The following is a 22,239-nucleotide window of genomic DNA, read 5'->3' as shown; positions in this document are numbered from 1 at the left end:
CAGTCAGAATCGACAGGCACGTGACCTTTGAGGTTACACGCTTCGCGAGCGCTCGCGTGTGGCCACTGCCGTGGTTATGTAGTTCGGCACTTCCAGTCGCGCTGCACGGGTCAGCAGCTAAAGTACTCCGCTGTCTTGTAGGGGGAAGAGCGTACTTAGTATTCAAAGATAGAGCTCATGGCTGCTGAAATTGGGCGTGGAGATCGAAGCCTGCCGTTGTCGCAAACAGTGCCTCCAAGCGCTCTTGTGTACTCAGGTACTCTGAGCGCATTTTGCTTTCTTTCTTACGCCGGGACGATAGCATCCCGTATAACTTTGGGTCTTCTATTTCTAAAGCTCGCCAGAGTTGCACCATTAGATCTCTGCGCAGCTTGTCATATCTCCCGTGCTTTTTTTTATTCTTTCTTTCTTTTTTCTTATAGAGCAGCGGAAATACTGATGTCGTGTAGGGGCTAACAAAATTGAGTTGTACGATCTAGCGCGAAGTCATATGTGGGCTTGCATTTAGATTTCGGAAGAAATTATACCGGCGCTACACATGGTCCTCCGAAGAGTGTTTTGAAACGTGCCCGTTCAATTGTCTGTGTCCGACTGCATGCTCCTTCTCGACGCAGCTGTCACAACGAAATATTATTTACAGGCTTTATCGGGCCCGACCAACGTCCGCTCTGAGACCGAATCACTGCAGTTTCCGCAAAGCGTATAATTTAGGAGTGCGCGAACGGTCGAAATGTCTGAATACGAATAAAACAGCCCCTGCTACTCGATTTGCATTCGATTTGACAATTCACAACTGACAAATTTGTAAAATATTAGTTTCTTTCGGATATGCAGCGGATAAGAATCGATCAACTCTTCTGAATGATTCTACAGCAGGATAGCCGCGGTTATTTCCCAGGAGAACAAGTTTCTGAGCGAATACACGCGCCAGGTCACTAAGGCTCAGTAACTTCCAGTCATTCATTAAGAATGGCTCGATTTTAGGCAGCTTATATAAGAATTTTTTCCCAGATTTATTATTTGGCCAGTCTAAGGATGTTTACATTCCTTTAAAGCTATGTGCGGGGCTGTAGTATCACACTTGTCTCCTTCAGCGAACACAACAACATATGTGCACCTGGTATATAACATCCCGTTTCTTTGTTTCATCGCCGTAATGACCCAGATAATTTAAAGATGTTGTTTATCAGTTACAGGGTCATCACTTGTCCCGATGTTTCACTGAACGGTATTTCATCCGTGTGTCAATGCAATAAAGCCTTTTTCTTTTCTTTCTTTTTTTTACCAAATGGACTCCGCAAGGAGTTCATATTTCGTGTTGCTTTAGAAATGACAGAGTATTCTGTGTTCGATTCGACATTCGATTTCCAGTTATCTCTGATATTTGTACACGATTCGATTAAAAAAAAGATTCGCTATTACAGTGCCTCTATAGTGTAAACAGTTCGTCGCACCTATGCGGGCGCCACATTTGAGACGCCATCCACATTGTCTCGCAGTGGCGCCGACTATACGAAGACCCGTGGTTCACCTCTATCACCAATTCGTTTTCCTTATTTCACGTTATTGAAGGTAATTTATGCGGTCCGCATCATTTGCAGGCTACGCCAGTGGTCCTGGCGGATTCTTTCATTTTTTGAACGCGAACGTTTATGCAGAAGATGCAGCACTGTAGTTTTTGCCTTGCGATATAGCACTTATACTATGCTACGGAAGTTTGGGACGTAGGCTCTCACCCGCGCGTGGACGTCACAAGGATACTTAGGGCCGAGAGGGTACAAGAAAAAAAAAAAGAGAGAAAGAGCAGCGGCTCGTATTCCAAGCTGCTGCCTTCCTGCCGACCTTCAGGTCACGGGTTCGGATCGCACGGTCAGTTGATAGCGAGAAAGACGTCTCGACTGCTGTCAACGGCGCGCTTAAAACGCGCCGGACCTCTAGCCAGGAAGTGCGCGCGGGCGTCGCCTGTCTAATGGAGCGTGGCGCATCCATCAGCAGGGTTATCGTCGTCGCCTGCTCGCTACATGGTATACACATCTTCCAACACTCTCCTAAAGAAAGCAAAGGAGTATGAAAAAGGGGAAGCTCAAGTTCACGTCGCACACCGCCACGGCGTTGTCATTTCATTTTTCTTCTTCTATCTCTTTCGAGAAGGAAGTTCGAGTGTTGACGTCTGCTCAGCGTGAACTACAGGGTTTATCGACGCGTCGTCTGCTCGCGATTGTATCTCTGCTGTCTTGCCTTGGGAGGCACGCGTTCGGTGTCAAAAAATTAGAATGCAGGGAGGCAAAAAAAGCGACGACGGCCTGGACAGAGTGTCTTCGTTCTACCGCGTGCGCTTCATTCATGATACGACGGGGCCGGTTTGTTTCAAGAGGCGGGCGTTAAGTGCATGCTAACGTTTACGAATTGGTCGGCGCGCTCTGCAGTCTGTATAGCCGACGTTCTTGTTATGCTGGATTATACATAGTATGCACGTGACGCCACATCCGCTGCTGTCGTCTGCTTCCGCCATATTGGGGTACCTTATCAACACGCGCACGCATAGGCCTACAGTGTACCATATGCCTATAGGTTTCCCAAGATGGCGCTGCACTAAACCGGAAGTCGCGGGGTATTGTTGAATGACGTACGTGCATACTGTGTATAAGAATAAACTGTGGGGTGGTGTGGGTTAGGCGTGCTTATACTTTCCTGCCGCTTCGTTTAACTTCCGAGTGGACATCTTATTTTGAACCGACACGGAAATCCCTTTCCCAACCGGACGCGACGTATACGTCTTCTTGCAAGAGAGAGAGAGAGAATGAAGAGGAAAGGCAGGGAGGTTAACCAGACACGAGTCTCCGGTTTGCTACCCTACACTGGGGATGGGGGATAGGGGTTAGAAAGATGACAGAGAGGAAAACGAAAAAAAAAGGAATGCGCACACATGGAGACACACACACAAAAGGCGTTCCACCAGTTAAAGTCGTTCACACAGGCCGGTAGATCGCAAGAAGCGCAAAAGCGCTTGCACGGCCTTCTTCTGTGACGGTAGGTCCTTTCGATGTTGCAGAATTCTTTTTTCGGATAGCGGTTGGTCGTCTAGTTGGTCAAGTTCGTGGCTAAGGCATGCCCTCTGTGGACTGTACTGCGGGCAGGCGCACAAGTGTCACTACAAGTCGATAAGAATGAATAAAGCGAATAAAAATGGGAGTGCTTATTTGGACGCGCCCTGGGACAAAGACGATTCGCGAGAGTGTTCTTAAAGGTGTGAAACTGAACAGTGATCGAGTTGGAGACTATCATCATAAATATGGATTATGGACAAAACATCTTATAATTCACTGTTGCAGTATCTCTAATAAACGGGACTTCATGCTTATGTATAGCTTCACTATGGCGTTACACCACGTGGTAACCCAAGTTAATAATGTATAAGATAAACATGCTGAAATCGAGGATAGCAAAAAAAGGGGATCGAAAATTATGCAGATTCAACGGACATACGGGAATCCATGTGAAGCGAAGCTTCAGTCAGGCCACGTGTATTAAATTTTGGGCAACTAAAACAGTTTTGTTTACTTTAATCCTATGGATCGAACATGCAACCTTGCGCATCGTTTAAGCTTATCCACGTCAACGGTCGCAACTTTAATCTCACGCATCAGTTATGTTCATGCGCTACGTACACCGCTCACAAGATATGGGGAAATGAGAACATTAAATCAGGTGGATGTACGCTGGGATACATCTACGCAGGTATACGTCACGAGGACCAAGGAGATGGCGCTCACAGAGGGATGAATGGGGATGGCTGGTGTGCGCAGAGAGAAGTACGGCGTATACAGGGTGTTTCAGCGAACACTTTCGAAGATCTTTAAAGGTGGCCTGTGGCAGATATCACAATTCTAGTTCATGAGCTGGTCTACTCGAAGAGGCGGACATTACTTGCACAATATTTTGAAATGCATAATCGACTGATTAACGAAGATTCGCTAATTAAGCTTTTGACTAATTAACTTATGACCCATATTGCAAATTCTAGCCGTGGAGTTCGCGGGGTCCATTTGGAACGAATTCTCATCTTTCTTTTTTCTTGAAGGGGGGGGGGTCGCGTGCTAAAACCACTTCCTGATTATGAGGCACGCCGTAGTGGAGGACTCCGGAAATTTCGACCACCTGGGCTTCTTTAACGTGCACCTAAATCTAAGTACCACGGGTGTTTTTGCATTTCGCCCCCATCGAAATGCGGCCGCCATGGCCGGGATTCGATCCCGCGAACTCGTGCTCAGCAGCCCAACACCATAGCCACTGAGCAACCACGGCGGGCAACGAATTCTCAGCACGACACTAGTTTCGAGATATTAATTCCTGAACTTTGCGGAGAAATGCATTGGCGTTCCTGTTATTTTGTTAACAAAGCGTCGTTTTATGCATTGAAGCACACAAGTAACTGGAACGTCAATGCGATGCAAACGCGATCCCGTTAGACAGAATTGTTTGGTTTATGGTTTGTTGTCCTTCAAAGATGTCGCACGCTTTCTAGTTTTCGTATGCATCGAGGCACACTTCTCGCAGAAAACCGTGGAAAGGGAAACGCTTAGGCGAACAGACATGTGAGAACCGGCCGCATGCAGAGCAAGCCGTAACTCGCCTTTGTCGAGCAAATTGCGCTGAAAAGCACTAGCCAGCAGAACAAGGTACTCACAAACATATTTGCAGAATTCAATCGTGATTATTATATACGAAAATGCGATATAGCATTCCAGAGTTTAGGGGCATTTTGACACGATGTACCAGTCTGTACGTGGTTTTGAGACCAGATTCTGAGACATTTTGGGCAGTTGTGGTGCCCGCACATGATTAAATAAATAATAAATTATGCGGTTTTAGGGTGCCAAAATTATGCGGTGCCAAAATCACTTTCTGATTATGAGGCACGCCGTAGTAGAGGACTCCGGAAATTTCGACCACCTGGGCAGGCACGTACCCAGGATTTTTTTTCGGGGGGGGGCCCACCACCTCCATCATCATCATCATCATCATGTTTTATGTCCACTGCAGGACGAAGGCCTCTCCCTGCGATCTCCAATTACCCCTGTCCTGCCGCCAACCGATTCCAACGAGCACCCATGAATTTCCTAATTTCATCGCACCATATATAGTTTTCTGCCCTCTTCTACTTCGCTTCCGTTCTCTTGGTACCCATTCTGTAACCCTAATGGTCCAACGGTCCAACCGGCGCATTACACGACCTGCCCAGCTACATTTTTTTTCCTGTTGATGTCAATTAGAATATTGTCTATACCCGTTCGCTCTCTGATCCAAACCACTCTCTTTCTCTCTCTTAACGTTATGCCTAGCAATCTTCGTTCGATCGCTCTTTGCGCGGTTCTTAACTTGATCTCAAGTCTCTGCCCCATATGTCAGCACTGGCAAAACGCACTGAGTGCACACCTTACTTTTCAATAATAATGGTAAGCTTCCAGTCAGGAGCTGGCAATGTCTGGCGTATGCGATCCAACCTATTTTTATTCTTCTGTGAATTTCCTTCTCATGATCAGGGTTCCCTGTGGTTAATTGACCTAGGCAAACGAACTCCTTCACAGTCTCTAGTGGCCGATTGGCGATCCTGATGTCTTGTTCCTTTGCCCGACTATTTGTCATTATCTTCACCTTCTGCATATTAATATTCAACCCCACTCTGACACTCTCTCAGTTAAGGTCTCCAATCATTTGTTGTAACTCGTCTGCACTGTTGTTGAATAGAACAATGTCATCGGCAAACCGAAAGTTGCTGAGATATTTGCCGTCGATCTTTACTCCTAAGCCTTTCCAGTTTAATAGCTTGAATTCTTCTAAGCACGCAGTGAACAGCTTTGGAGAAATTGTGTCTCCCTGTATCCCCTTTCTCTATAGGTATCTCCCTGCTTTTCTTATGTAGAATTAACGTAGCTGTAGAACCTCTGTAGATATTCTTACGCGAAGGAAAAGTCAGTAAGACGAGAAACTACTTACAGATTATATTTACAACAACGGTTGCAGCGCGCTGACCGGTTAGATTCACAGCGCGAGCCCAGTTCGTTCTTCCTCCTCTTTTCTGGAATGATGGCGCCCACGCGCCTCGTTAAAACAAACAAATACCACACGCATGTAGCAATATTTTCCAAGCTTTTTACCTGAGCGTTCTGTACTCCTTGATTACGCAGTGCCTCTATGACTGCTGGTATCTCTACTGAATCAAATGCCTTTTCGTAATCTATATAAGCCATGTAGAGAGGCTTATTGTACTCTGCGGATTTCGCGATAACCTGAGTGATGATATGGATGTGATCCATTGTAAGGTATCTCTTCCTGAAGCCAGCCTGTTCCCTTGGTTGACAAATCCAGCCCTTCTTCTATTGGAGTTTATTTTGGTAAATATTTTACATAATACTGGGAGCAAGCTATTGGTCCTATAATTTTTCAATTCTTTAACGTCTCCTTTTTTTGGATTAGTATAATGTCTGCATTCTTCCAGTTTTCTGGGACCCTTGCAGTCGATAGACACTTTGTATAAAGAGCCGCCAGTTTTCCAAGCATTATGTCTCCTCCATCTTTGATTAAATCGACTGTTATTCCACCTTCTCCTCCCGCTCTTCATCGTTTCATTTCTTGCAGGGCTCTTCTGACCTCAACGCTAGTTATAGGAGAGTTTCTGTATCCTGTTCATTACTGTTTCTAAGTGAGGTATCGTGACTCCTCTTAGCACTGCATACAGGTCAGATTAGAATTCTTCCGCTGCTTTTACTATATCTTCGAGATTGCTGATGATATTATCTTTTAGTGTATACATCATGGTTTGTCCCAAGCCAGGTTTCTTTTTTACTGATTTCAGGCTGCGTTCATTTTTTACGGCTTCTTCAGTCTGTCTCATGTTATACTTTCGAATATCAGTTATTTTCACCTTGTTGATCAGTTTTGACAGCTCCGCGAATTGCGTAACGCTGTGCGGCCGCCAGTCCCACACAACCACGTAGAGCGCAGGACTCTGCGATTCAAGATGTACTGCGCTTACCGCGAAAGGTTAGAAAAACACCCACATAAGCACAGCAGAGAAGTGGCTACGTGAGGTGGTTCGACCGATAACTGTAGAAGCGTCATTCAAAGCAAGTAATTGTTCTCCACTTCCGGCAGCGTTTTCTCTACTTCATTTGTAAATAAAAAGATGTTGATCCATAAATATTCTCATAAACAACGGTTAACTTTTTTTATTATTCGCTTTTCCTTGCAGTTTGGTTGTTGCCTTGGCTTTCTCCCTTAGTAGATCGCTTCATTTCTCAACTCCTTGCGATTTTTGTTTCCAGTTGCCAATTTTGCATGAAAACTATTATACAATTAGGGAAAAACAGACGAGGTGACGGGCGACAGCCATCTTGCTTATGGTTTTAAGGGTTATTGCAGGGTATCATGATGGACGTACTTTCACATTATTTTATTTCCCACCTTATCTAACCCATATCACGTGTATATGGTTTCGGGCATCTGCCAGCGTCGGGGCGAGCCGTAACTCAAGGAAACAATGAAGCGAAGGGATAAGTTAAACGCAATTGACGTTTCCTCCGGCCGCAACTCGTTCCACGAGAGTACATACCAGCTCAGTAACAGCCGCATCCCTTTCCTGGTCCCAGGATCAGCCTAAACAAAGAAAATTGAACTAACAAAAGCAACAGCTATGCGCGTGACGGTTGAATAGAAGGTGACAACTGAACGCATCTCGAGTTAATCGCACGGGTGTGGAATCTATGAGAAAACTGTCCTTCACATTACAAGAGATGCCGATAACTACCGCCATCTAAAAGGAGTGAAAAAGGCAGCATAATGCTGACCGATTAATAGCTGCCAAGTCTCAACATTGATCTGGCGGCGCTTTAGGAATGTGTGAGGAGTGGTGGCGTGGGTGGGCGGGGGGGGGGGGGGGGGGTACGCCACTTGATTTCGGGGGGGGGGGGGCCCGGGCCCCCCCGGGCCCCCCCGGGCCCCCCCCCCCTGGGTACGTGCCTGCACCTGGGGTTGTTTAACGTGCACCTAAATGTAAGTACACGGGTGTTTTCGCATTCCGCCCATCCCGCGCATGATTCACAGTACACGAGTGCTAGTATAGGGGATAGCGTACATAGGTTTTTCCTTTAAAATCCTTAAAGGCGAAGAGAAAGAAAAAAAAGAGATATGGATTTTGCAAGTACCGCTGGCTGTTTTCTTTCTTGCTTGAAATTTAGCGGAAATATTGCATTTCGTTTTACGGATCAGTCTATATGTAACACTTCACGCTATTACTCGCCTGGTTTTTAAAGCTTTGCTTTGCTGCCGCAAACTTGCGATTTCACCGTGGCCGTGCTCCGAGGAGGCACATGACGTCACACCACGTTCCTCGTCGTTGCGCTCGCCTCCGCTCGCTTCGCCAGCTGCGTCGCATGCCTGGTAACGTGTCGGAGGATTGAAAAGGAGAGCTCGCGTGCGCCGCAACCACAGTTGAGGTGGCAGTATGGACGGCGACGATTCTGATAAGCAGGAGGAGGAGGTACGGAATCGACATCGGAACAAGATGAAGAGGAAACGAATCGCCCAGGAAACAGACGAACAGCGCGCCGAACGACTGGCTAAACGCCGCAACATAGCTAGACAACCAGATTAACCTGGACTTGCAATCAAGATTAACCAAGGCTAACCATGATATGCCTTAGCTTTCGCTACGTATATCCTGACATAGCCGCGCTAAGCCACTGCCAATTTTTTTTAAAATGCGAACTTTACTTCGTCTGCGCCCCTCAGAGTGAGGGATGTCTCAAAGATGGCGGCGTCGTCACTTCCGGCGTCTGCAGTAGGGCAAGACATGGCCTTCAAGACTGGTTTTCATTAATCGCGTGGGGGTGGCGACGTAGACATTGAGGCCCATACGAAGGAAAAGTCGTGCTTTATTGAGATACAAGGCAAGAAACACTGCCAAAAATGTTTATTGAACGATCCCGTATACCATAAATCGCGATTTTGCTGCAAGACTTGAGCAAGAACAGTGTAGTGGTAATCGGAAAATCATTTTTAACGATCTGTAGGGGAAAAATTACGAGGACGCCAAAGCATTTCTTACGAGTTGTGAATGCGATAGCATTAATGTCCAATTGAACGCCGCTGAGCGGTCCTTCGAATAATGAACTTGTGAGAAAGCGAGTGCGTTGAGACGCTTTGCGCATTTTGATTTGGCCCTACCGAGGCGCAGTTAGAACGCAAGCGAGAGCTTTACGCGGACATTATTATCATCACTATTATTATTATTATTATTATTATTATTATTATTTGTTTTGAACGTACGTATACAATTAACAGGAAAGGGAAAGCGAGGATCAGGCTGGCAACTGGCCACCGGAAGGGGCACTACGTTTGCCTACTCGTCAAAAAGGAGGTGAGAGCAACGCGGAAATGGAAGATAGGAAGGAGGGGAGAAAAGAGCAAAGGAACAGCAACATGATAAAAATCTAAAGAATAAAGTAGACAAGGAACGCGCGCATAACGCAGGCTTCCGAGAGTGAGAGCGTGAATGACGTGGCGTCGCGGCGACGCCCTTTCCCGTCACGCAACACCAGGCGCGTTTCTGCGTTGCAGCAGGCGTCGCCCTTTCGCCCTCTCTGCTCCGTCGAGGCGCGATAGTGACGTGGCGTCGCGTCCAATGGAAGTTTGGGTGCTGCTACAAACGCGGGACGCCGGGTTTCTTTTTTTTTTCGGTCAATGAGCCATTTGACGCTTTCGCACCAACACGTGTTTCTATATGCTAAAAATAACGATAAGGTGCTTCGATGCGCGCGCCCCCACTGCGGAGATAGCCCGCTCTCCAAGTCAGCCTAAAGTACGGTGCATATCTTCTCACTTCTTATACATTTGTATACCTCTTGCGAATGCGTGATAAATCACAGCTTCGATCCTAGCGGTGGTTTTAATTGTGGTTACGAAAGAAGGGATTTCATATTCTTTGACGTGATCTATCCGTTAAAAGACATCTCGTGGGCAAGGAGAGAAATATAGAAAAAAATGTGAACACGAAGATTTTTTTTGTTTTTTTTTAGCGGGCAATGTAATGCGGTTGTGGAGTATTAACCCCGGAGTTCTCGGTTCAAAGCAAATTGGCGAGTTTTTTTTTATTGCAATAGAAATCACGCGAACGCTTGACGTCTGTTCGCGCCGCCGTCGATGTTGTCGTGATGTCCTGCTATCGACGGCGCATGCGCCTCTCACGCGCGAAGGTTTGTCGGTGGGTTTCCAGAAACACGGAGTGGTGTTTAGCTATTAAAACGAAAAAAAAGAATAGAAAAAAAAAACACGACGAAGCGAAGCAGACGCATTGTTAACGCTACTCTCAATGTCGCCGATGTGGAGGAGCCAGGGAATCCGTCTGCTTTCAGCTGCTGGCCTGAGCGTTGTCCGCACATATACAATTAACAGCGTATGCCATACCTGCATGCTCAGCAGTTGCATCCACACCAGCTGGCGCACGCGCTGGTCTGACCGGAACGGAGAGCAGACGTCGAGCTAAATTTGCGCAACCATTTCTTTCGGACGCCGACTAGCGTGGACGGTTTTCCTTCGGTCTCATGTCGTCCGCGATCGAGGTGCGATGCACCGCTGGCACATCCCTCGCCACGAGAGCGTTCCGAGACGCATTCAGCGCAGTGCTAAAAGTGCCTCCCGGTATTTATTGCTCACGGCCAACGCCGCCGACGCCGACGACACCGGCTTTTCTGCGACACGAGCTCCTTAACGGTGTCGCGTTAAAGCTCGCTATATCGCTTTCCATCGTTCGCCTTCGGGCCATACTGACAATCGTTTTTCGAGCAGACGCTCAAGAACGATTCTAATTAGCTATCACTGACGCCCCTGCCAGTTCTACGCCCGACAGAAAGAAATTCAGCTCTTCGCTTCTTGTGCACTGGCGCCTGCATCCTGCTGGTACGAACGCTACATTAACAGACACGTGGTGATGCTGAAAAGTTCAGTCATTGTTTTGTCTGTTTTGTGTGCAGATCGGAGATTCGTGAAATATTTAACTTGCAGCAGAAATAATGGCCAGGTTATCCTTGAAGGTTATGTAAGCTTGGTTGCAAAACGAATTGGAAAAGTTCGGCTTCGTTAGGAATTTCAGGCCACGACAGAGGAAATCACGTCTGCTTTGATGTTCATCGCTTTAAACATGGATACTCCTGTTGTAACAGGACACCAACTGTACGTCGATTCAATCAGTTCTTCGTTAAAAGTGAAGGGGGCTCTAGAAGAGTCATAATAGGGCTGGGCGTGCACTCCAGCAGCGCGGGAACTCACGAAGCGTGGGCTGAAATACGTGCGCGCTCAATAATTCTGCTGCCGTTTGTAGGTTATGTCAAGTGATGCAGTTAAACAGAGAAATTCCGCCACCGGGTGTGGGGTGCTTGCCTCGCGCGCTTTGCCTCTCCATGTTGCTACGGATAAACACAAAGGGTCGCCGCATATGCTACACCGTGCGCTCCCGTGAGGAGCTCCCGTTTCAGAGCACGTAATAAGCGGAGTTCGGCACTACTGCAGTTCGAATAATCCGGACCAATAGCATGCGCTACGTTCGTGCGAGAAGAAAGGGAACCGAGGGGCCCGATTTTATTCAGTCGCAACCTGAGGAGCCACACAACAGTAACGCTAAGGAAAGCACGGGAGAAATTGTTTGTCGTCTTTTTGATCGAGGTGCATGAATGAGCAGCTAAGTGGAAATGAAAAGTGGACGAAGAAAGAGCTTGCTGCCGGTGGGAGCCCAACGCACACCCTCCGCAATGCGCGCGCGTTGCTCTACCAATTTAGGCACGGCGGTGGCTGTTCCCACGTCCACAGAAAACACTCACGGCAAACCATTTAGCCTCGTCACGCTTGCTGCTGGAATGTCCAACGAGACGAAATGTCTAACACTGGACATACAGACTCGTCGTTCATTCAGCCACAGTTTCTTTCTTTCTTTCTTTCTTTCTTTCTTTCTTTCTTTCTTTCTTTCTTTCTTTCTTTCTTTCTTTCTTTCTTTCTTTCTTTCTTTCTTTCTTTCTTTCTTTCTTTCTTTCTTTCTTTCCCGCCGCGGTGACGTAGTGGCTACGGCATTGCGCTGCCGAGACTGAGGGCGGGGAAACGAATACCTGCCACAGCGACCGCATTTCGATGAGGGGTGAAATGCATAAACGCCTGTGTACCGCGGAAACAATGAGCAGCGACATCAGTCGTGGTCGTGGGATTGAAGAGAGACTACGTCTCGTTGGGCAAAACGCTAGTTGATGAAAATTATGCATCACCTATGGCAACATTTGAAAAAGTACAGACAATGTCATTGGAATAGGAATAGGCTTTTTGTGCTTCCATCCACGAATAATTATCAGAACGAAACTGTGCAAGCTTTCCAAGTTTTATCGTGGCGATGCGTACTGAGATATGTCGAGATTGTGTTACCATATTTAACACTGCAATGTCATGAAAACTCTTTCATGTGTAGGCATAAAAAGTAATGGCGATATACAGGGTGTTTCAGCTAACTTTAGCCAGAGTTTAAAAACATGCCGACGCACTTTAAGACGACGCGACTAAATGCATGTTGCTCACGATGGTATGTAGTGCGTCATGCTATCGTTTGTATTTTGCCTAATTAGAAAATCCGTCAAGACTAATTAACCAACTTCGGAAGTAAAGAAGCTAGGAAAAAAATTCTAATTGAGAAGGTGCAGAGTGGTTTGCAAAACGTCCGATTAACCAGTTTCTTTCTATCTATTAGGTATTCGTGTTTTTCAGTTTACTGCGGATGCCCGCGAAATACAAAAAAAGAAAACAAAAGAAAAAAAGCACCACGTGACATACCCGCTTGCCCATCCTGATTGCGCCGCTCCCAAGCGTTCCGGGCACAAACGAACATAAGATTTATCCTGGTGTATTTCACGTATTTCTGACAACCAACGTTCACTTTCACCTTTTATATTTGCTTGCACAAGTATATGAACCACATATTTCTCCCGGTTTATTGCCCATTTTCTGACCACTTCATCCTGCGGCAACTGCGCCTTCTTTGCCTGCCTGTGCTCTCGAGATGCTTTCTGTCGTTCGGCGATCGCTTCTTGTATGTGCTCGTTCCACCAGCTTTTCCGTTTCCGCTTTCCTTTCCAACGAGCATGTTGCTCTTCTTTCCGTATTTCTGTCGTTATTACACGTAGAATATCACTATATTCCCACCTATATTCCCACGCTTTGTTTGGCCATTTGCCAAGTTCTTCGACTCTTGAGACTATATTTGCTATTTGTTCAGCGTTCAAATTTGGACTGGCTATTTCGTGCTCCTCGCTCTCTTTCCCAACTGCATATTCCATTTTCAAAATGATGCGTTTGTGGTCGCCCCCTGTGCTGCCATACCCTTCCTCGTGAACGACCTTTTCTCTCAATGTGTCATGAATTTCTTCCGTCATCATATAGCACTTTCGAGACAGCGCCCTCCACGACAAAAGTAACGCGGAGAAACAAAAAGTCCGTCGCCAAGACGAACTCGGTCGAAGCAGGGAGGAGCAACGAGATCGCACCACCCGCCTCCGCCAATCCAGACCCGGTGCTACAGTGATCCTTCGTTTATCAGGCGGGTTCCAGCTTAGTCAGTGGCAACAGCCGCTCCTCAAACTTAAGCCTCTGAGCAACCATCTATTTATTGTTCCTCAAGAAATTACCACTGCCCAGGGAGTGGCACCGAAAGTACAGCTTTCGGAGCAGTGAAATACTTTTCTTTCTTTTTATGAGTACGGATATGGGTTCGAAATACTACATGGACAATCTTGTGCAGTGACTCGACTTCATTGTTACGTTTCGCATGTTTTTTTCTCTTTCACTCTTGCATATGTTAGGGTGCGTGCTTGAGGTGTTCTGGTTACTATCATTTGTATTCGTTAATTTAAAGCAAATTCTTAGATTTCTTCTTCTTTTTTTTTGCATAGAAGCGAAATGCATGGAGCAGCCGAAGGTGTACTGCTTCCAATCTCTCCTCTTAAAGGCCATTGAACCCTACCTATTATTATCATTATTATTCTTGCGTTTGGGTTGCCCCGCGGCATAACGTCATAATGGAGCCGAATATAAGCATGCAGGCCTGCTTCACGCTGGTTCTCGCCTTTGAGTGGCTTTGGGCGACATCTCCTATCGCTGCTTATCGTTTATAGTTTGTCGCTGTCCCCCGAAAAAATAAAATGACCAAGAACGCGTTAAATGCTTTCCGTTGTGCCGCTTTCGATGACCACGCGCGCCCAATAACAGCTCGGCGCGCGATAAACATCAATGCGTATCAGTTACGTGAAGTCGTTTCTTCAGACGTCACCCCCCACCCCCTCCCCCCTTTAGCGCTATTTCCGCGTTCGCAATCGCCGCACGCAAACCGATTGACGTACACAGATCGCGGTGCCGCTTTGAGTCGAGTGTCCGTTTTCGCTCGCGCGAGGTGCCACGAACGCCACGCGACCACAGTCCTTTCGCCCGCACGCGCCACCGTTTAAAATCAAGACAAAAACAAACAAACAAACAAAACGATAAAAACGCATCCACCGAAAGCGGCCCGCAGATAAGCCGCGGGGAAAGTCCCGCGTATCGGATCTCGCACAGGAGGAATCCGTTATGTCTAAAGGGGAGCGACACGCGGCCTCCCCTCCGACAGCGCAACAACAAGCGACCTCCGATCCCGCCTCCGCCTCTCTCTCTTTCCCCAACCTCCTTTCCCGCTTTTGGTCGGCTGCCGACTTGCGTGCGTCGGGCGCGTGCGGCCGGTCGGGTTGGGATCGTCCAATGAGCCGCCGTTCCGCGCGTGACGTCATCGGACCAGCGTTCACGTACGCCAGCTGCGGACGTACGCAGATGTCGCCAACGCTCGAAAGGCGCGGACAAACACAGTCACGCGAGATTGATTGCAGCAGGCGAAGCGGTAATGCCAGACCGATGGATTCCCCACGGCCGTACGGTATTTGACACAAACGGGCGAGCACTTTACAGCCACGTCACATTAAGTTCACAGAACCCACCAGTCCACTACGAACTCATTAACACTAACATGGCGCTCTTTGGCCATACCTGGCCCTTGCGCCATTAAACATCAAACATTCATTCAAAGGGGCAAGCACTTGCTGTAGACGGGATTAAGCGTGAACTTCGATGCCTTCCGTCACATCGGTGCTTTCGTTCAGCATACCGGGCCGGTATAACCGATTCTTTTCTCTCGATTCTATTGCTTTCATGTATCACCCGCAGCTCACGACCGGCCCATGCTGCTGATTAAGTACGTGGCCGAGTGACAAAGTGCGAAAACGAGTATAATTGAAATAGGAACTTTACGTTATCCTGGCGCATTTCCCATTCTTTACCTCCGGACTCGAATTGTGGCAATATTAAGCGTTAACCTCGGTGGGCTCGTTAACGTTTTCTCGTACCGTATTTTTCCGCAGTACCGAAACGCGCTTACTGGAACAGCAGCACGTCTCACGGGACACGTTGAGTACGCGTTTCGCAATGCTTGGGGCAAGGCAGAGACTTTTCACCAAGCCATATTCATTACATATCACCAAGTATATATATTTCACCAAGTACATATAAGAGGTTTCTGCGAAAACTTCAAGCAGTTTGTAAGAATTGCCTGTGGCAGATAACACACTTTGAGTCATTGAGCGTAATCTACTAAATAACAAAAAACACCTAATTATGTTTTTAACTAATTACCTTACGGCTCACACACAATTTACATATCGTAGCCGGTGGGACTGCAAGGCATATTCACCTGAAAAGAATTCTGTGGACGACACCATTTTGTCGACATGCGACATCAAAAGTGTGGTGTCGATTCCGAAAAAAACAAGTGCATTCGATCTGCATCATATTTGTTGCCGATACTGCTGTCTATCCTGGCCGTTACTGGGCGACCACATTAATTGTTCACATTTTAACAAAAAGTTGAATAAACGACTGCGGTGCAATGTGTTTAAGACGCTTATATCACTGCGGATACAACGATCGAAACATGATACAAACAGATGCGCATAATAAGATCCACACGAACGCTGAATACGTGTACAGGCGGAATCAAACTTCAGCCAAGCTGGCCGGCACATCTGGAGAAGAAAAGAAAAGCACAGGTCGACACTGCAACGAGGCCACGCATGGTCATGCTGCTTGCCGGGTCCATGAGTTATAGCAGAAACGTACGTGGAACCTGGGAGTTACCGCGAGGTAGCAGGTAGCAGTTGCTTCTAGCAGTTCCTGGGAGGCAGCATTTACCGCGAGTTAGCTGGTGCAGTCCTTAGCTGGCCGCTCGACCACCCTAGACTAATGTGATTCAGTATGCACTTGACCTTGTATGCAATAAAGCACAGCTTTATTGCCTAGGTCTGAAAGTTTTAGTATGGTCTCCTCAGAAATATCAACATTGTTTGCATTCTGAAACATGTAAAGGTAAAAAGTTTTATTCCATAGTTGTTCACGAAGGAAGCGTAAAAGTTTAGAGGTATTGTGAATGCTCAACGCTTTCCCTCCGAACAGTATGTAGTATGCTATTGACATTCAAGCATCTTTTCAACAGGAAGAAAAGGAAACAGCCTCCCCTCTTTTGAGGAGTGAATGGAGGCAATTCAAGCAGACGTAACATTTTGCTGATACAATCCGTTCGGGAATACCAATCTAGATTGTACGTTTAGGCTTTACTTGCACTTTCTTATTTTGGCCTGTTAATATAGCTTGAGAGAGAGAAAGCCAGAGGAAAGAAAGGGAGGTTAACCAGAGGTTATCTATGGTTGGCCACCCTGTACTGGGGGAGAAGGGAAAGGGATGCGATAGATGAGAGAACAAGAATACGAAAAGAACACACACACACACACACACACACGCACACACACACACACACACACACACACACACACACACACACACACACACACACACACACACACACACACACACACACACACACACACACACACACACGACTATTTCTGTGGGCGCTGTCACGCAGTCTGCGGAGGCGTTACTTAGTGTTACACATTGTCAACGTCGCACTAATAAATTCTACGTCACACAGTGTACAGTCAGAATTTCTTGCAAAGTCCGGTGTCCTAAAAAAAATAGAAAGAGAAAGACGCAGCAGTGCCTGCACAGAGGCTCGCGCTGATGTTCGTGTAGGCCAGTTTCCAAACATGTTGCTTTCCGTTAGTGGGCGCTTGTGCAGTTGGCCTAGCGTGGCTGAGAGGGACTGCTCTCTGCGGGTTGAACTGAGTGCACTCGCAAAGATGGTGCACGATTGTGTCGTTGCACCCGCCGAAGTCACAAAGTGGGCTGTTGGCCATTCCGATAAGAAAGGGGTACGCATTTGAAAATGCTACTACAAACCATAGACGAACTAGAAGGGTGCATTCACGTCGTGGAAGGTCGGGTGGACTACACAGCTGTGAGTTAAGGTCCAGGGTATGAAATGACTCCTATTAGGCACGCTCCAACATTGATCTAATGCAAGCGAAGTACATGACTAGCTTAACAGATTGAGACGCTTGCTTTTCCAGTGAGGGAACCATTACATCTGCTCCAGTTGCACAGGTTATTGGCAATGTGCACTTTTCAGCCCAACTTTTAGGAAAACGTGCTGAAGCAGGTAGAAGCACGCGCATGTCAACGAGATTGGCCGGTAGTTTCTATAGCTTGGTACTAGAGGGCTAATCCTAGCCCTCTATGTTGTTATTAAGGGAACAAATATGTTGTTATTAAAGGAACTCCTAACAACGCATTTCACGTTCGCCGTGCGGCTACACCACCGCACTACATGTAGTGCAGCATGTTGATTTAAGGTTCTGTCACTATACTAACAACACCAGACACAGGAAGAGAAAGTAGATGACGGCCATGTCTGTTAGAATACTGTGGTGCTACGTACACAAGTGACTGCAGCGCCTTCTAGAAAATTTGTGGTGTCGGCCTTTACGTCTTTCGAAAGATTCAGAGAGGACATCTGCACATAATTACAACACATGCACCGCGATGGGCGAACCAGGCAAGCGCTATAGGATTGAAGTTCACCACACAAGTTCCATTACTCGTGCACACAGATCATTCGAGGCTTACATCAGGGGCAGACGTGAGCTTTCGGGTTGGTGCATGCGGCTGCGTTTGGTGCAAGAGCAGGGCTAGCTATAGGAGCACGCACCGCTTAAGCGCAATGACGAGCAATACGTACACACTCAATTTCTTCAGAAGCTGACGCTAAGCACGGGTAGCGCGAGGATCTCACAGCGCTGGCACGGCGTCGTTGCAGCCGAATTCGGAATACTGCACATGCGATGATGGTAGCTATACGGGCTTGTTGACAGGTCATCTTCTAATTTGTTGTAGTGCAGGCGCAGAACGACATCAACATAAAAAGCACATGACACATCGCACAGCGCAGAACAACCAGCTGCGAACGTCCGCCATGTGTCCTCGCATTGAACTTCAGGAATCGCTGCGGCATGTTCCAAAACAAATGTAAATTTTTAAGCGTTTTTTTTAAATTGCAATATGGGTGTATTATTTGCTCTTATTAAAGTCAGGTAAATAACATCATAACGCTCATGCGTTTTTCAGTACAGTTGAAACATTATTCCGCGTGTGCCCCAAAGCCTTGGCGGCAAGCAACCCTGGGCATCACACGAGCCGCAACGTTGAAATCGCAATCGTGTGTAATGAGCCTTCTGAGAATCGCATTGTGAAGATCGAGACAGCGGCGATTTTTTTTTTTCGCTCTAGTCGCCAGTATGTGAAACAGGCTTTATGCGGCAACCGAGCTTCTTTCTCAAGCGCTTATTTTTAGACACGGTGCGCCATCTAGTGGCGCTGCCGGGAAGTCCGCGCGCGGCCTCCGAGACGAGAGGCGTGGCGCGCCGGTGCGTGCGAACACTCAGAATTGTTTCCTCTCTTGCCCCGCACCCAGTGGCGCCTACTCAGTGACCCAAGGTGGTGAGAGTTTCATTGAAGAGTGGCAGAGTGAACTTACTGGGGACATTATAGAAAGGGTTAAAAGTGCCGACGAATCAATTTAAGAGAAAAAGGTGCCACAGCATCAGTCTCAGTCCTTATTGAGCAACCCTTGTGTTTGACGCGTTCTTTGATTTGCTTTGTTTTGTTTGATTTAGCCACTCCTGTCCCATACTAAATGACCAAATCAAATCTGAACACTGGTTAGCATGAACCTAACTGGTGGTATGTCCGCTGTTAGTTTTTCACACAAAAAAAAAATAACGCGCATTCCTCGAAGACTGATATCACCTACTGACCCGGATGGCTTCCAGGCGTGGGTTCACGGTCCTCGTTTTAATTCGCTCTTCTTCTATACCATAGACATAGACTCTTACTGTAGGAGATGCGGGAACAACCTAGGCCTGAAGGCGAGTATATGAATGTGAAATACCACCACCCACCACCACAATCTATAAGGGTGGGCACCAGAAAGCTTTTTCAAGAAATCTCGTTGGTAAAATGCACGCATGAAAATGCGATTAATATGAACAATGCAATTTTAGAATGTGTTAATGAGACCCCAAATGCTTCCACACGTTCACACGCTTTACCTGAATAGACAGTCAGCAATTCGCAAAATGAAGCGCCCTCTTTCTATGAGTTGTTATAGCGCACGCCGGGTTAGCAGTATTAATTTGCACCCCACATGTCGTGTACTAGTTTACATTCTCAGAATAATAAGCTTTACGCGTTCTTGCTTGTATTAACTTATTATGACACCATTATCCGCGAAGAGCCGCCCTTGTTGTTGCTCTTAGTCTTGATTCCTGGCATAGATAAGAACATAAGTTCGACAGAACACAGTCCTTTGCAGAATCGACGTGATCTAATTCAGGGTTTTAACTATCACACATAAGCAGCAATCAAAAACACGATTCAGTACCACATTTCAGATAACACCTACAACAGTTCAACTGTCCATTCAGCTCCTTCCGTAGAGTCACCACTGTGCTACAAAATTCACATGCCCATGTAGTTTACAGGAATTCTTTAGAGAAACAAAACTGGAGGCATCCCTGAGTAAATAGTTATACGTTTGCCACGAGACGTTTGCAATTAGACGTTTGCCACGAGGCCACAAGAAGACAGCTGCCCATCACAGCCTTCCTGGAAGGCCAAGTCATTCCGTCATTTAGCCACCTGCGCGTCATCGGCCTCCACGTACAGAAAGATGGAGGCGGGACCCACACCATCCAACATCTCACACAGACTGTCGCGCAAGTGGTGCGAGCGGTAGGCGGTGTCGCATCTCATCACCACGTCCTAAAAGAGGCCATACGCACAAACTGTGAAGCGCTGCCGCGGCGGCACCGGCCGGGATGCGCAGAGGCGAGAGCCATCTGGTGGTGTTGCAAGAAACCCAGTGGCGCGCGCGAGCTAGACCACAGCAGCAGCAGTGACCGGAAAGCCGGGAGAATAGGCAAAGAAAGCTTCGCTTTAAGAATGCCGCATGGCACCGACTTCGGACAAAGACGTATCCCCAGCGCAGCCTCCTTCACTACATGAGCCCCGTCCTGTACTCGCATTAATTTCTTCCCTGTGGCTACTACACTTCCCTATATTGCACTACACTGTAATGTCTCCACACTCCAACAAACAATCTGCAGTGTCCCCATACTCCAGTTTTTAGACTATCAAGAAATGCGCTGTTAGCGTTAGTCTAAGCTAGACAAGCCTCCGCTAACGCTGACGTCTGAAGGGGGGAGAGTCATTTGCTTTCGATTCAGAAAGCTTTGCGTAATAGAGTCGACAAGTTCTGAGAGCTCCGTGGCGCAACGCTGACGTGTACACTGGCACTGTGGTTTTCACGCATACTTCAACCGAGAGAACCACAGTGCCAGTGTTCATGAGTTTTAAAAAATATGCACTGCTATTCTATGCTTAATTTCTATTGCTCTGTAGCGCATTTTGATGCGAAATCGTCAAATGACTCATTGAGTGAAAAAGCCGTCATCCGGCGTGTTTAGCCCCAAAATGGCACCTAATTTTCCATTGGCTGCGACGCCACGTCACGATTGCGCCTCGACGAAGCAGAGCGGGTGAAAGGGAACACCGGCTGCTGTAGTAGCGCGCCAGGTGTTGCGTGAGGAGAGAGGGCTCCGCCGCGACGCCTTATCACAGTCACATTCACTCTCGGAAGCCTGTGCTATCCTGTTGGCTATCCGCTCGTTCATTGTCCGTGCAAGCTCTCGTCTGCGTACTCACTGCGCCTCGGTAAGTTCAAATCCAAACGCGCCAAACGTCGCAACGCGCTCGCTTGCCCGCGAGAAGTTCATAACTCGAAGGACGGCTCAGCGGCGTCCAATTGGACATTACTGCTTTCGAGTTCACAACTAATAAGAAGTGCTCAGGTGTCCTCGGATTCGTTAACGCATGGACTACTGCCGAGATGCGCCATTGCGGTTGGGACTGAATCCCATCCTCCCGCCATGGCCCTTACCTCTTTCATCATCAGTCTTCTTTTTTTCTCTCTCCTTGGGCAATTTGTGGATAAAAAATAAATAGGGCTCAAGACTCGGCCGGCCAAATGTGTCTGAACATGATATGAAACAACAAAACTAACCAGCTGTGAACGCTGCCACGAAAGAAACGCGATTGCCAATTCTCCGGGTGTGTGTCAGCGTTTGACTCAAGGATGACGCACAAGCAAGCAAACAGTCTAGCCACGTGATGCAAGTGTGGCAGTTCGTAACCCAACCTCAATCGTGACTCTCGCTTGAAATCAGCAGCCAGGACTGCTCAGAAATCCAGTTAACACTGACTAAATATGCGAGAGAAAAAAAAATGGAGCAAGGCTGATTACGTATTGGCGTAGGGCAGATAAAGGGTGGACCGTTGGAGTTACAGGATGTGTCCCAAAAGAAAGGAAGTGCAGTCGACGATGGCAGAAAATTAGGCAGGGTAACGAAATTAAGAAATTTGCAGGCGTAAATTGGAATCAGCTAGCGCAAGACAGGGGGGTTTGCTGGGAGAGTCCTGCTGTGGACATAAAAATCGGCTACATCTGCTGATGATTAATATGCCATAGCGTTCACTTTCGGACCGAGCGTACTCTCCCCCTTTAGTCGCTCCGTTTCCAAAGCGAAGTAGCACGCTCAGGTGATAAGGAAGTCGGATACGGAGTTATCGCTTTTCGCGCGTTTCTTCGTCACGCTGGTCGCCCTTCGTTATCTGAGCGCGTCT

The 22,239-nt window shown here is 47.3% G+C and overlaps 1 protein-coding gene across 2 annotated transcripts in view; it reads right to left on the bottom strand.

The window, feature by feature from the left end:
• Nucleotides 1-22,239, bottom strand: part of LOC135921867 (calcyphosin-like protein) — an 85,830-nt gene that overhangs the window by 38,875 nt on the left and 24,716 nt on the right. The gene's annotated exons all lie outside the window — the stretch shown is intronic.

The sequence above is a fragment of the Dermacentor albipictus genome, chromosome 9 (genome assembly GCF_038994185.2).
Source record: "Dermacentor albipictus isolate Rhodes 1998 colony chromosome 9, USDA_Dalb.pri_finalv2, whole genome shotgun sequence".
NCBI classification, from domain to species: domain Eukaryota; kingdom Metazoa; phylum Arthropoda; class Arachnida; order Ixodida; family Ixodidae; genus Dermacentor; species Dermacentor albipictus.
This window is presented reverse-complemented; position numbering and strand designations above follow the sequence as displayed.